This window comes from Lissotriton helveticus, chromosome 4_1 (genome assembly GCF_964261635.1).
Source record: "Lissotriton helveticus chromosome 4_1, aLisHel1.1, whole genome shotgun sequence".
Taxonomy (NCBI): Eukaryota; Metazoa; Chordata; class Amphibia; order Caudata; family Salamandridae; genus Lissotriton; species Lissotriton helveticus.
In genome coordinates this window covers 803,367,262-803,381,428 of record NC_136063.1, presented here as the reverse complement: position 1 = coordinate 803,381,428, position 14,167 = coordinate 803,367,262, and the positions used below count along the sequence as shown (strand labels likewise).

The 14,167-nt window shown below is 46.0% G+C and overlaps 1 non-coding gene across 1 annotated transcript; it reads left to right on the top strand.

Moving 5' to 3' along the window:
- Nucleotides 1–4,602: 4,602 nt before the first annotated feature.
- On the top strand, nt 4,603–4,675 carry TRNAR-CCG (transfer RNA arginine (anticodon CCG)). Its single transcript has one exon. It is a non-coding gene; the product is annotated as a tRNA-Arg (tRNA).
- Nucleotides 4,676–14,167: the final 9,492 nt, after the last annotated feature.

Genomic DNA, 14,167 nt, shown 5'->3' with positions numbered 1-14,167 from the left:
ATATATTGAATAGGACTTTGCGAGCTTTTACCATATTGACTAAGAATGTAGCAGGGTCCTGATGCCCTCAAACTCATCTTTGGGTCCTTCACCTTAATGATCAGTTTGACAGAGGAAACAACAGTATGGGTGTCAGTTGGCAACTCAAAACTCACCACTATTGTGTTATGGTCACCATAATACTTAGATATTGCCTCCCCACATACATACATACATAGTTGCTTACTACAGCCACAGCCTCTCCCAAAAACAGTAGGAACACAATCGTGGGCATTATCCCAAGATTCTAAGACACTAATAAGATCTCTATCCATTCTGAAATTTTAAAGTATTGAACCCCTTAAGCTTGACATAAAGTCGTGCAGTAAAAAGAGATTCAAATATGTATTACTACTGTGCAAAGATTGAATCCTACGTTTTTACCATATTTATATAATATTAAACTCAATCTTCTGGTGAGTCTTCTAGATCTGCATGCATTTGGATCTTCACTGCTCAAGCTATGGACCTTTTGTGATGGGGTTCATAGTAATCACGAAAAGACCTAGGAGACATACTGGGTCTGAGTACGCGAACAGTAAAATGGAATAGAATACGTTATTGCACAATTAATTAAAATCATTAGAATTTGAGACTACTAAGAAGGGGAAAAACAACACCAATACAAAAACAAGCATTTACAATGCAATGGTTTTGCCTTTGACAAAATTAGAGCCATTGGCATTGTAAATGTCAAAATTTTCACCTATGTTTTTTTTTGTAAAACAGATAAACAAATGGCTTTGTCGTTTACTAGTAAATAGCTTTATGGTTACGAAATGTAAGACCTATTGCATTTGCACTTATACACACATAGGTATATGTACACAGAGCTATACACACACACACACACAGAGCTCCTCCTCTACACACATTGACAGGCTTTGTATACACAGCTACATACACACACAGCTACAGACATGCACAGTTACACACACACACACACAGTATTATACATACATAGCATCACACATACATAGCATTACACACAGACAGCATCACTCAGCTCCTGGACACATCTGCACACATACACAGCTACAGACCCACACATACACATAGCATAATACACATATAGCATCACACACACATACACAGCATCACTTAGCTCTTGTACACATAGCTGCACACATACACAGGTACGCACAGTCCGTCAGCCTGCACTCACAGCCTACACTCAGTCTCACAGGCACGAAAACGGAGGCACAAGCAGGCAACAGGGAGACACGAATTGTAACTTTAAATAAAAGCAACCTTTCTCACCGATGTGTCTGTGTGTATTTATTTATTTAATTCTATGTCCGTGTGTCTCTGGCATCTTTCTGTCCGGGGAATTTTTGTCAGGAGAAGAGTGGCGGCTCCAGAGTGTGAGGTGAGGGCAGAGGGCTGCGGGTCTGGGGTGGGCTGCAGGGGGGGGGGAGATGTGCAGGACAAGAGGGGGTCACTGGAGGCTCCAGGATGTGTCGACGATGCACGGAGTGCTGGGGGTGTAGTGCCTTGTGGGGGTTGGATGGCGCTGGAGGGATCTAGCCGGATGCGGGGTCCTCTCGTGGCTGAGAGTGCTGCAGGAGCCAGGCAGTGCGGGGCAGTGTGCGGGCCCCCCCTCGGCAGGAGATGTGCGGGGGAGGGCGCATCCTGCATCAAGGCGGCAGTAGTGAAGGAGTAGGGGCAGGGGAGGGGTGATTAGCCAGGGAGGGGGGGGTGACAACGGGAGGGGGGCAGAAACGCAGAAGCGCTGAAAATATCGCAGGGCTGGGACAGAGTCCGTGTAACTGGCAGATCCCGGCTTCCAATGTTACTGAGGTAGCTCAGCGGGTTAACGCGGCTCCTTCTCGTAACTGTACATGGTAAAGGGCCATGTTCACACCCTGTTGTTGATCAGTCTTCCCACTGCAGTACACGGTGGAGTATACTTAGCCACCCTCATTAGACAGATGTTGCAGCAAACCTCTCCTACCAACATCTAAACGTAGCGTCGCTCAATCCCTACGTGCCTCTTGGTGAGAATGAATGCCAATGGGTGCTGTTGGGCTTCTAGGGGGGACTTGGGTATTATATAAAGCAGCTTTTCCTACATGGCAAAGTACAGTTTCTTGCCATGTGACCCTGCTGGGCTTTTAATCTGCAGTCCAGCCATAGCACAGTAGTGCTTTCTGGACTCACACGTTTGTTGAATATGTGGATGGCAGTACTTAATTTGAGTTTGTGGCTGCTGGTGGAGCCCACTGATATTCTTTTTTTGTGACTGACACTTATTCTTCCTCATCAGACATTGACCACGAGCAAGAGAGGGTAAAACAAACCCACTGGAAAGAGGAAAAAAGAGACATATGGAAACACCCTCACACAGGGAGAGAGCAGGAATCTGCAAGAGATAAAGTGGCAGGGCGTCTGGTAGTGGATTAAAGAGGCACGGGATAGAATCAAAACTAGCATTCATCGTGCTGACCGTTAACGGCACCAGTCCGGGGTGTCTGAGTGGAACTTTTGGCACTGACGCTCATTCCGGGTGGTGTAGATACACACTCCAGCCCATATATGACATTTGACTTCCACAGCATTAGTGCATTTTCTCTGCCAACCTAACATGGCCTTAATCCAAAGTTCAACAATCCAGTTGGGTGGAGCCTAATAAAAAGTACAAGTTTAGATATGTATCACATGCACTGTTTCACTGAACTACACTGTCAGTGCACAGTCTTAATATCTGAAAAGGCTGAGGACCATAACAGGCAAAAAATCGGGAAAGACTGCTGTGAAAAGGTGCATTTGCTACAATACCTCCAGAAAAACCCAGAACAGAACTGTACATTACTGGAACCTGGGGACCCCCCTCCCCCACCCAATTGGCACTGAGTCCTCATTAGAAGCCAAGGACCCCCGGCCTACGCAATTTCTATGATTTGAACCTCAAAACAATACATAAAGGTATACATCAAACAAATGCTCAAATATTCAAATATTATGTCTAATTCACAATCCAATATATAAAGTTTTCAAATTTTCAGTTTTACTTCTTTATTTACAGATAGTTTATAATGTGTTAATTTTCATATTTAATTTTGTTAAACCGTTGTGACCCACGTGAATAGGCCTCACGGACCCTAGGTGTAGAACCACTGCTCTTGCATACAATAGGTAGTCAGTCTAGTTATGGATGGCTAGGACAGTACTACAATGATCATTCATTCTACATTAGCTATTGATGCAGCCATAACGAGTGATGTGTTTTTCTCTGTGTTTTGTTTCCTACCGTAGTAATAACATTCGAAATGTTACAGAAGAGGTCTAAAGGTTTCAGCACGTGAAGCCAGTGACCTGAATAATACGTGCGCTGTGCTTGGACAGATGTCAAGCACGTCATATCCCGTCTCACCCACAGCCTGGCCTGCGTGTTTTGACAGCCCCGCATGTCTTTATATGCAGGGCACTCAAAAGCCGAACAAAAAGACCCCTGAGAATGCCGTTGTCCGGGGGCAACCGCTTGAATTCGCCTTCTCCTTTAGCACTTAGGTTGAAGTAACAAACGCGAATGTAACACAGGGATGTAGAATTATGGATGCACGAATGAATGATTGTTTGAATTAGGATTTTTTTGCCGGTTGGTGGGGCGTTTAGCACACCTTACTCAAATGTTAAAACAGTGCAGTATACAGAGCACTGCTAAACTTGCGGCTCCGCGCGACAGCCCCGTTTCGAAGCACCATGGTATGCGATGGTTGCTTGGCTCAGAGCAGTTCGTTCATTTCGTTTTTTTCTTTTGGGTTGAATGTGGTTTTATGCGCAGGTAGGTATGAATTATCTGCGCAGTCCTTTCCCGAATTGACTCAGAAATGTCAACGTTTGCATACATTTACTCTTGGCTTGAGATGGGTTACCGGAGAAGGGGCTGCTTTGTGCTTCGGTACAAAGCGCCCCATTGCGTGGGAATAGAGCCTTTCTTCACGGCAGAAAGAACTCGAGTTACCAGTTCTGAATGGAATCCCGCCGTTTCGATGGTATTTTGCTACTCACCGGTACTTGGAACAACTTCCAGAATGCACTGTTATGCTTACTGAGAACCCTAGCCACGAGCTCGTGCGCGTCAACTCGTATTCCATTCGTGAAGCGTGATTTTTACTCCGTTGGACGCATGCGCCATGCGGATTCGCTCCAGGTATAGCTAATACTTGCCGAAGAGCACCCTGGGATCTGTAGTTCTCCATTTCCGTCAGAACAGTGAATTAGAAAGTGAAAATTGCATAACTAGTCAGTAGATCAGAGTAACTTTGATTGCTCTCCTCCTCTCGAGTGTGCGTGGGATAGGAGGGTACCTCTGAATGAAGCGTGTCCACTAGTCCTCCAGACCACGTTAGGTACGGGAGGCGAACGGGTGGCGTGTTCGGCGGCCGTCATGGCCCCTCTGAGTCCGAAGCCCATGCGTCGGGTTAGGCTGTTCCCCCTCTTCTCTCTGGGGTCATCTGCGGGGAGCCCTCGGTTCCATCTGATCCTCCTCAGCTTCCGTTCAGTGCGAGTGGGCGCGCGCTGAGTAGCCATGAGACTTCCTGTATCGAGCTTGTTTCAGCTGGCCCAGTGGCCTAATGGATAAGGCATCAGCCTCCGGAGCTGGGGATTGTGGGTTCAAATCCCACCTGGGTCGCATCGGGAGATTTGTATATCCTGGAGAAAATAAGAAACTAGCAAGATCACAATATTAACAAGTCAGGTCCCGGGCCGTGCTGTGATTGGCTGACGTCACGGGGGTGTCCCGGGCCGGCAGCCAATCACAGTGCGGCCCGGGAATGACGTCACGGGGGTGTCCCGGGCCGGCAGCCAATCGCAGCGCGGCCCGGGACAAAGGGGCGGGGCTTAAAAAAGCCCGAATCGCGTTTTCCCTGAGAAAGCGCGATTGACAGCCTCTGTCTCCCAATGGCTAGCCTCCATTTATGGAGCTAGCCAATGAAAGACAGAGGCGGGTCATTGATCAGATATAGAACTCAAGAGGTTTTGCTAGCGCATGCGCACTACGTGCGCACTTGCAGGCAAAACCTAAAAAATAAGAGCATCTATGTAAAAACATTGGATAAGACCATAGCAAAAATGAGTGACGCATCAAAATCAACATGCATTAAGATAACAATTAATAGTAAGTGGGCTGTTAGACTAAAAAAGCTCCCCTTTGCCCCTCTTCAGTTGTTATAGGTCAAATGAAGGGGTGAGGTTAGTTAACGAGCCTTTAGAACACTGACAAGTTACTCAATACAGGGGTATGAAATTCGACACAATGGCAGACTGGGGGACCTGCCAACTGGCCAGTAAAGCATCTGCATTTCACAAAGCAGGCAGCTACCTATGCAGGTACACCTCTCAGACACTCTTCTACTAAAGCGCTTTGACAAGTCCAGACATTTAGGAAGCGCCAAACCGGTCGCAGAACTTTCTCAGGGAAGCAGCTCATCACAGATACAGAATACAGGGGTCAGTGATTCCTCTGCCTTCGCACGAGGGCGGCATTGTCTGCCAGTGTGCTCCAAGTTCCTTTGCCCATACCAATAGGACTTCAAAGGAACTAATCCGAAGCGCAGGCCCATTAGCAGATGTTCACAATCCAGTTGAGGGGCAGATAAAATAGGATGGGAGTGTCCCTTGCTTGTACAGCCTAGAGGCCATCCCTTCATGACCCAACTTCTTCACAGCTTGGACATCACAATCCGTCGATATTAGCCTAGCTTGTTATAAGCAGTTTAGCCACCATGTATACCGGCAGGCCACTGGTCCAGATGGCACATGCTTCCAGGGTCTAAAGGGCTTGATTTAGGTACTTATGCCAATTTGCCGCTGTGCTGCTTATCAGTTCCTAGATAGCATGCGGTCTTTCGCCTGTTTGGCTTTCATGCTATAGGCTACAAACTTGACTTTTAAAATCCATTGCTGCGAGGCTAACCCGAACTCCTGTCGGATTTGAACATGTGTGTGCAGTTTGGCAGCGAAAATACTCTTCGGTAACAAGAAGACTGTGCTTTGTGCAACAAATTGGCCATTTTATCTCTAAATGTCAATGCCCCATAGGCTATGATGGGGAGAAATGTGGTTCCTATTACCTTCAAAAGAGGGGATAAATCTAGATTCTTCATTGATTTTTGCACTTTATGGAAAGCCCAGTCTAAGGAGTTTGCTGCACCCTGTCCCGCATTGATTTGTGTTGCCAAATGGCCTCTATGGTCCAGCCAAACCCCCAGATATTGTAGGCATCTAGAACCTCAATGTCTTTCTCCTTGATGAACCATGTCCCCCTTTTTATCAGTTTGCGAGAGATTATCATTACCTTTTTGTCCATTTTGTTCACTTTTAGATGATTGGCTTTGCAGTAGACAGCAAGCTCATTAAAGAGTCTCTGAAGGCCAATTGATGTTTGGTCCAAAAGGACCATGTAATCTGAATACTTGCATTTTGAGACTGGCTATTAGGTGGAAATGCCCTCACTGGTGCAAGGTGGCCTGGGAGGTCGACCAGGTACAGATTAAATAAGAGCGATGCCAGTATGCAGCCTTGCTTCAGGTCTTTGTCCAGATTTTGCTCATGGGGGTCCATCCAGCGCTAACTCTTACCTTAACCCAGGTATCAGAGTAATGATTGCTTTCATTCAATTTTGAGGGATGATCCAGTTGTTTTGCCCAACGTTTGGTTGCGATTCACTGTTGAATTCTGTTTGGAAATCGATTAACCAGACATAGAGAGCCTTGCCCTTGGCTGCCATTGTGCCTTTAATCAGGTGAGAGATTTCTTCAATGTGGCAGCCCTTTTGAAAGCTGGTTTGAGTCAGTGGGATCAGCTTCCTTTCCTCCGCCCAGGCTTGGAGCTCCTGATTTAGTATGCTAACATATCACTTCCCTTCAGTGTCAAAGAGCACGATCAGTCGATAGTTCCCATGGCACGATCACAAGCCTTTCTTATGGATGGGGACCAAAAGTGAGGCCCTCCATTTTTCAGGTATAGTTTCCCCCAATAGGTACTCCTGGAATAAAGGCGCCATCACAGAAGCCCATCAGTACGAAGCCCATTTATAAACTGCAACCAGGATGCCACATGGACTTGGAGCACCACTTGCTCGCATTGACTTGATGGCTGACGCTGCTTGGACCGTGGACCATGTATCTGAGGAATCAAGACGAGGCCACACCGTAAGCCATCTGGGGGCCTTTACTGGTGAATTGAGTCGTCCGTGGTCCATCGGAATTCCACATGGAGGTCTTTAATATAGGATTCCCAATCCACTGGGGCAATGTTGCAGTTGCCTGCGATTTAAGTTGGAGCTTTTGTTGATGCATAGCCAACATTTCATCGGATCCCTGGATTTTGTTACCTCATGCGAATTAGCCAATCTCTGAGCTTCCTCTTCCCTCCTTTGGGTGGGGAGGGCTTTTCTTTATTGTAGACATATTGTAGTGACCTGAGTTTGCAGTCATATATTGGCCCCCTTAGCTCTACTGAGTTTCCTCAAGACTTTATTTAAACTTCGTTTGAAGGTCACTATTTGATGTTTTGTGTTAGCAACAGAGCTGGTGTTTGCAAAAATCTTGCAGTTTTAGTTGGTCGGCCAGGGTCTCCCATAAGTTTGTGGTCTTGGCTTCTTCGCTTGGTCATATCCAGGAAACAGTCCAATATTTTCCCTTGCCTGTCATGATTTGCCACAGACCACTTTATTTTCCTAACAGGCTAGAGTTCTTCTTGTTTCCAAAGGGTCTTGTTTTAGGGCAGACTTCACATGTGAGGATTGCATGATCGCTGGCCAAGGAGGGAGTGACATCAAACTTGGTTATGCTATGGAAATGAACCAGAGACGCCCAGATATAATTGAGTGCCCATCCTTAAAGGGGAATCTGTGTTGTATCTCCTGTACAGTCAGCGCAGGCCTAGCTGGTTTAGGAAGGAAGCCAGGACATTGTCAGGTCCTTGGAATTACTTGTTGATTGGGGGTATGGCCAATATTTGATCGTCAAAGTCCACAAAAGGGTTAGACAGCAGTGTGGACATAAGGTTTGCATTAAAGTCTACCATTTTAATCCAGATATCATCTGGGTGTAATGCTGATAGATCTTTCAGGCTCAGAAGCAGGGAGACCATGGTTGCCTCCCTTCCTACTTTTGCAGGGTGGAGATTGATACACCCTAAGATGAGAGTTTAGGCCTTATGTTACTTGTTTTAGCTAGTGAAACTTCAAGAAAGATGTAGTCGCCGTTCCTTGCACGGATTACTAATGCAATTGCTGCCAGCTCCTTTTTCACATAAACTGACATCTCTCCCTTGGTGTGGCCCCCTGCCTGTGAGGCCACTGCTGATGCTTCATAGACTGTAAAATTAGACAAGAGAGCACGTGAAGAGCTCACGTTTCCTGCAGGGTAATGATGTCATATTTCTTTAGGTCATTAATAGCTGCCTTTTTGACTTCAGAGTCGATTAATCCTCATATGTGCCATCAACTGATTTTCAAGTGAGATCCTATTGCTTGGTTAAGATTTATGTAAGGCTACATGCAAGGATTAAGAGCTAAGGGCATTAGGGAGCCACATCCAGTCTGGGGATTTATGTGGTCTCAGGATGCAATGGTGGGCGACCACTTTTTTGTTTGCTGTGATTAATAGATCTCCTACTGTGATTGGCGGAGGCCGACTTCCTTTTTAGTACCTTTTAGGACGGAGCTAGCCGAGTTCCCTGGTTTGTAATTGCTTTCCATTCCTTGGGCTGGTCAATTACTTGCAATGTCCGACTTCTCTGTTAGGAAGGCAGGTGCAAACAGTAGCTATTAAATGTCAACCGGAAATGCATATGGAAGGGGGTGGGGACCTGGAGAAACTTGAGGCTGTCATATTCTATATCAACCCTGAAATGAAACCTAAAATCGGCAGATATCCGTCAACGACAATCTTATTAAGGATCTAGGTGCACATGCATCAAAACTAGAAAAAGCGATTCCTTAATTGCGATAAATAAGGAATCACAAATAAAAAATCGCTAACCGGAATGCATTATGAGATTCGTTAAAAATTTGCAATTCGCAATAAATCGCTAAATCGGGACCGAGTACACAATTGCGACTCGCTAACACATTAAATCGCAAAAAAGCGAGTTCGGTATTAGTGATTTCGGTATTAGCTAAATCGCTAATAGCGAAATCGTAAAAAACGGATCGTGCTGGAAGCAGGCTGATGACATCACAACCAGGAAGTCAACCAGTCCATACTTCATTCAGTGCCCTGAGGAGCTCAGAGGATGAGGCAGAGACCTGAAGCTGAGCTGGGAAACCTCACACTCTGTATCCAGCTACTGTTCCCAGACCCAGGATGGACAAAAACGATGCAGGGGAGAGTGTCACGCCTAGGAAGAGGAAGCTGAAGTTCTCTGAGAGGGAACTTGAACACCTGATTGAAGGTGTCAGCAGTAGTCACAACAAATTGTTTGGGAAATTGTCCCTGAAGGTGCCAGAGGCTGTGAAGCGCAAAATATGGCCGCGCATAAAGGAAAAAGTGAATGCTGTGGGAGTCACACACCGCAGCATTGAGGAATTGAAGAAAAGGTGGTATGACCTGAGGAAACGCGCAAAGGAGCGCATAGCAGAAAGGGTGAAGGAAGCAGCTGGCACAGGAGGGGGTCCATTGAAAACACCCACAAACACAGCCCTGGAGGACCTTGTTGAGGGGACAATCGAGCCTGAGGCAGTCGTCGGAGTAACACAATTGCACACATCCGGCGCAGCAGGAACATCACAAGGTAAGATGCATGCAAGCGCTAATCCTCTGCGTACTGTATAACCATGCACAATCCCCCTCACAAATCACAGTGTGCAGATAAAACCCCATGCCTCGTTTCACCTCATACACAAAATGCATCATGGGAGTTGTCATGTCAAACAAGCGGTCATTCAAAAGCTAACATGGTTAATTAAACATACCGATACTGCATGCCAGCCAGTGTGTTTAAGTCAGTGATTTATTTTGAAAAAAGTTTGCCAAATGATAAACAGAATTAGGATAATTCATGACTAACACTGCACTGTTTCACATCACAGATGCAGCGGAAGCAGACTCCGAGGATAGTGACCAGCTCGTCATCTCAGAAACACCTGCAGAGATGGATGCAGAGACTCCTATGATCCCAGAAAACACACAACCCCCACCACCAAAACGCAGGGCACGTGTACCCTCACTGGTAGAAATGGAATCCGATCATACTCCAGCACCCACTACATCCTCCGGCCAGCCAAGAGACCCTTCATCAACTCCAACACAGACACAGCTCCAAACAGGATGACGGCGCAGGTCCAGGGCCCGTATTGTGGCACATGATGAGCAGGTCCCAAATGTATATGGTGGCGTGGAGTCTCAGATGCTACGTGTGCAGCGCCTGCAGGGGAGACACATGGGCACAGTCAATATGCAGATCACAAGGCTGGCCAAAAACATAAGCACAATGGCAGACAATGTGCGCAAACAAACATCAGTGGATTCTGAGGGGAATCGCCAGACAAACTTGAGCTTACAGGAGCTCACCCGTGCAGTGCTTGCAGGACAACGCACGAAGTGGAGAAGGCATATCCAGAGCCTGATCTGCATGTTAGCGAATGCCAGGGCCATCAACAAGCTCTGTATTACCACTGTGCTATTGGCACGGCACTCCGGGTCAATGCAGATTGATCTTGGCCATTTCTGTGGGGATGTTGCCAGGTCCTTAGGACAAGTCACCACTGCTGTGGAACACATCCAGTCCGGGACTGTGAGTGCCATCAACCTGGAAGGGGAGGAGGGGAGTGAGGAGGCCTCTAGCCTGAGAAGCCTATCAGTGCCAGTGACCACTAACAGGAGGTGCATTTCGCGCAGCTCAACATCCATGGGATCACGTCAGGGTGATGGTGCAGAGGCAGGTGACAGGAGGCTGGGGGTTTGTGGCAAGAGGCGCCAGCCAGGCATATACTCCTTTTTGGCCATGGTGGGGTATCCATGGGCAATTTCTACTTGGTGATTGCCCTCCAGTGCTGAGTACAATTTTATTTTGACTTTATAGATCAATGCAATCATCTTCCAATATTTCTAAACGCACGTCTCAAGTTTGACATGTGCTCATGTTAATAAATATTTACGTACAGCATTTGTTTGTCATGGCTCATTCTTACATACCTCAAAAATGATGTTGTGTGATGCGTGCACGTCTCCTCTGACCCTCTGCAGTGTTTGCCACATGCGCCTGTCCGTGTTGTCCGGGTGATTGCCCGTCACCATCCGAGTCACTGTTGTCCATCTCAATGGGAATGCCCCTTCTGGTGGCAATGCTGTGCAGCATGGCACATACAGCCACAATCCTGCAGCAGATCTCGGGGCTATATTGCAATGCACCACCAGTTTTATGAAGGATGCAAAAACGACTTTTGAGCATGCCGAATGTCCGTTCTACCACATTCCTTGTGCTTATGTGTGCTGCGTTGTACCTCTGTTCCTGTGGTGTGGCGGGGTTGAAGTATGGTGTCAGGATATATTTGCGCAGGGCATATGCGCTGTCACCTACAGGGTGGAAAGCAAAGGGTTAGCCACAGTCATGCTATTACATTTTGTTTCATGATGTGGCAACTAGATATATGTATGTACCAAGTAGGTGTCCTTCAACAAATTCACCCCTGAGCAGACGCCTGTGGGTGCCACTGTGGCAAAATATATACGAGTCATGTGTGCTCCCTGGAAATTGTGCCACGATGTCCGTTATAATGTGCTTTGCATTGCGCACGACCTGCATATTGATGGAGTGGTATGACTTCCTGTTCCGGAAGATGTACTCGTTGGCTGCTGGTAGACAGATTGGGACATGCGTGCAGTCAATGCATCCGATGACATGTGAAAAATGAGCCACCTGGTAGAACTCCTGTTTTGTCTGGTTCAACTCCTGTGGGGTTGTGGGGAAGTTGATGTGGGTGTGTATCATTGTCAACATGGAGTCAAGGAATTTTCGGAAGAAGCGTGAGAGTGTGCTTTGGGATACACCTCTGGCTACGGCTACTATCCCCTGGAAACTGCCTGACACTAGTAGGTGCAAGCTGCATAAGACCTGTACGTGTGCAGGGATGGCATTGGTCCTACAAGTCTGGTGCTGCAGCAGGGGTTCCAAATATGCAATGAGGCGCAATATCATTGCACGGTTCAACCGGTACTTATCATATATTTCTTCTTCATTTTGGCCTAGCAATGTTATGCTCACTCGGAATACCCTCTCCTGTATCCTCCTCCGGCGCTGGGCTGCTGCATTGATCCTCATCCTCCTTGCCAGCACGTAGAGGGCTGCCACTGTGAAAGGCTCACAGGGTCTCCTGAGACATTTTCAAAGGGTTTCTAATTGTTTGCACCTGTTTGGTTTTTTTACTTATTTTTTAACTTTACCTCCTGGTTGAGATTCCCCATATTCTGCTCTTGCAAAGTAGCGATTTTCATTGAATTCACTAATTACAATTTTTGATGCATTGCTTTGTGAATCTTAATTTGCTAATCGCTATTTGCGGTAGCAATTGTATGTTTCACTATTATGGTTTCACTATTTTGCTACTCGCTAGATTTGCGAGAGCTATTGTTGCGAATCTCTTGGTTTTTTCGGTATTTCTGTTGATGAATGGAAAGTTTCGTTTTGCGGTCGCTAACGGACTGTTTTGCATTTTCGCAATATTTGCCAGTGCAATTATTATTTATTTATTATTATTATTTTTTTTTTTTTTTTGTCCTCATACGCCACTTCCCACCTCTTCATATCTGTACCGCCCTTGGTGGTTTCAAACTCAACTATGAGAGGTTATTTCCTATTGCTTACACTGCAAACCTGTAGGCTTGAAAAGAGTGGAAGGTGTCACAGCCATACCTGATGCAGGAGAGCATATAGGTTTCATTAAACCTCCAAGAGCATCTGAAGTGACTTAATCATCGAACCTTATTTTCCATTATCTTAAAAGTCAGCAATTATTTGACTCCCAGTTCCCTCACCCATAGTGATTTAAAAATAAATTCCAAAATTGGTGCTTCCTATTATTTTGCCCAGCCAAATCCAACTTAGCTATTGTTTTCATAGCTCTAATCCACATTAATTCTGTCGGAGGTTCTGGCGAAATCCACAGTTTACATATTTCTCTTCGAGCAATCAAAATGGCATAGAAAAACAGTTTAGAATTATCATCAAGGCCCTTACCTTAAATATCCAGTCTACCTGAGATGATCTGTTCAGGGCTTACCGTGATATCTTGCTCCAACATTTTTGATAGCGTTTCACTTACAGCTGCTCAAAAATCTTGAATCTCTGAGCATGTCGCGAACATATGAATGTCATCTTCATTTGGGCTTTTACACTTGGGGCATAACACCATGCCCTCATCTTTGAATTTTGCAAGCCTCTTTGGGGTCCAATATGCCCTGTGGAGAGTGAACAAGTGATTCCTCCTTAAATTCGCAGGTTTTACCACTTTGTAGAGAATCAACATATCTACTTGCCATTGTTCTTCTGTTGCGATCCTCGGCAAGCGCTCTCCCCACAGGAACTCTGGAAGTAGGAAGGGGCCGTCCTCCATTCCGACTATTTCCCAATACCATGTTGCCACTTCTTTGTTCATCCGAATGTTTGAAGCCAACTTTTCTTCGAACTCATTATGTCGTCCCATTAACTTTCCCTTACCTACTCCCCAACTTTGTATCTGCAGATACTTAAATTTTGCAAAATTACGACCCCAGAGTTGCTCGCAAACCGCCCACGGTAACAATGCTCCTTCAAAAAACAGATCACCCCAGACCTGTGGGCCTTCTGTTTTCAAAGCCCTTTGCTAAAGCATCTTTCGTCCAACTTGGAGCCCCCGGGACCTCCCAAATTGGTGCAGCCATGCTGAAATATGGAATTTTTGTCACGCGTCTAATACGGTACCATACCGTAGCTAGGTCTCTTAAAACCTTCAATCTAACTTTTTTGAAGTATTTTGGATCTGCAAAACCATATAAGGAGCCGCGCTTGTAAAATTTTTCTACTTTCAACATGGCCGTAAAAAGATCCCCTATTGATGAGTTATTGGGAGTACCAAGAAGCAATCTACAGTTCTTGAGCAAAAAAGCCCAAGAATAAAATTGAAAGTCTGGAGCTGCTA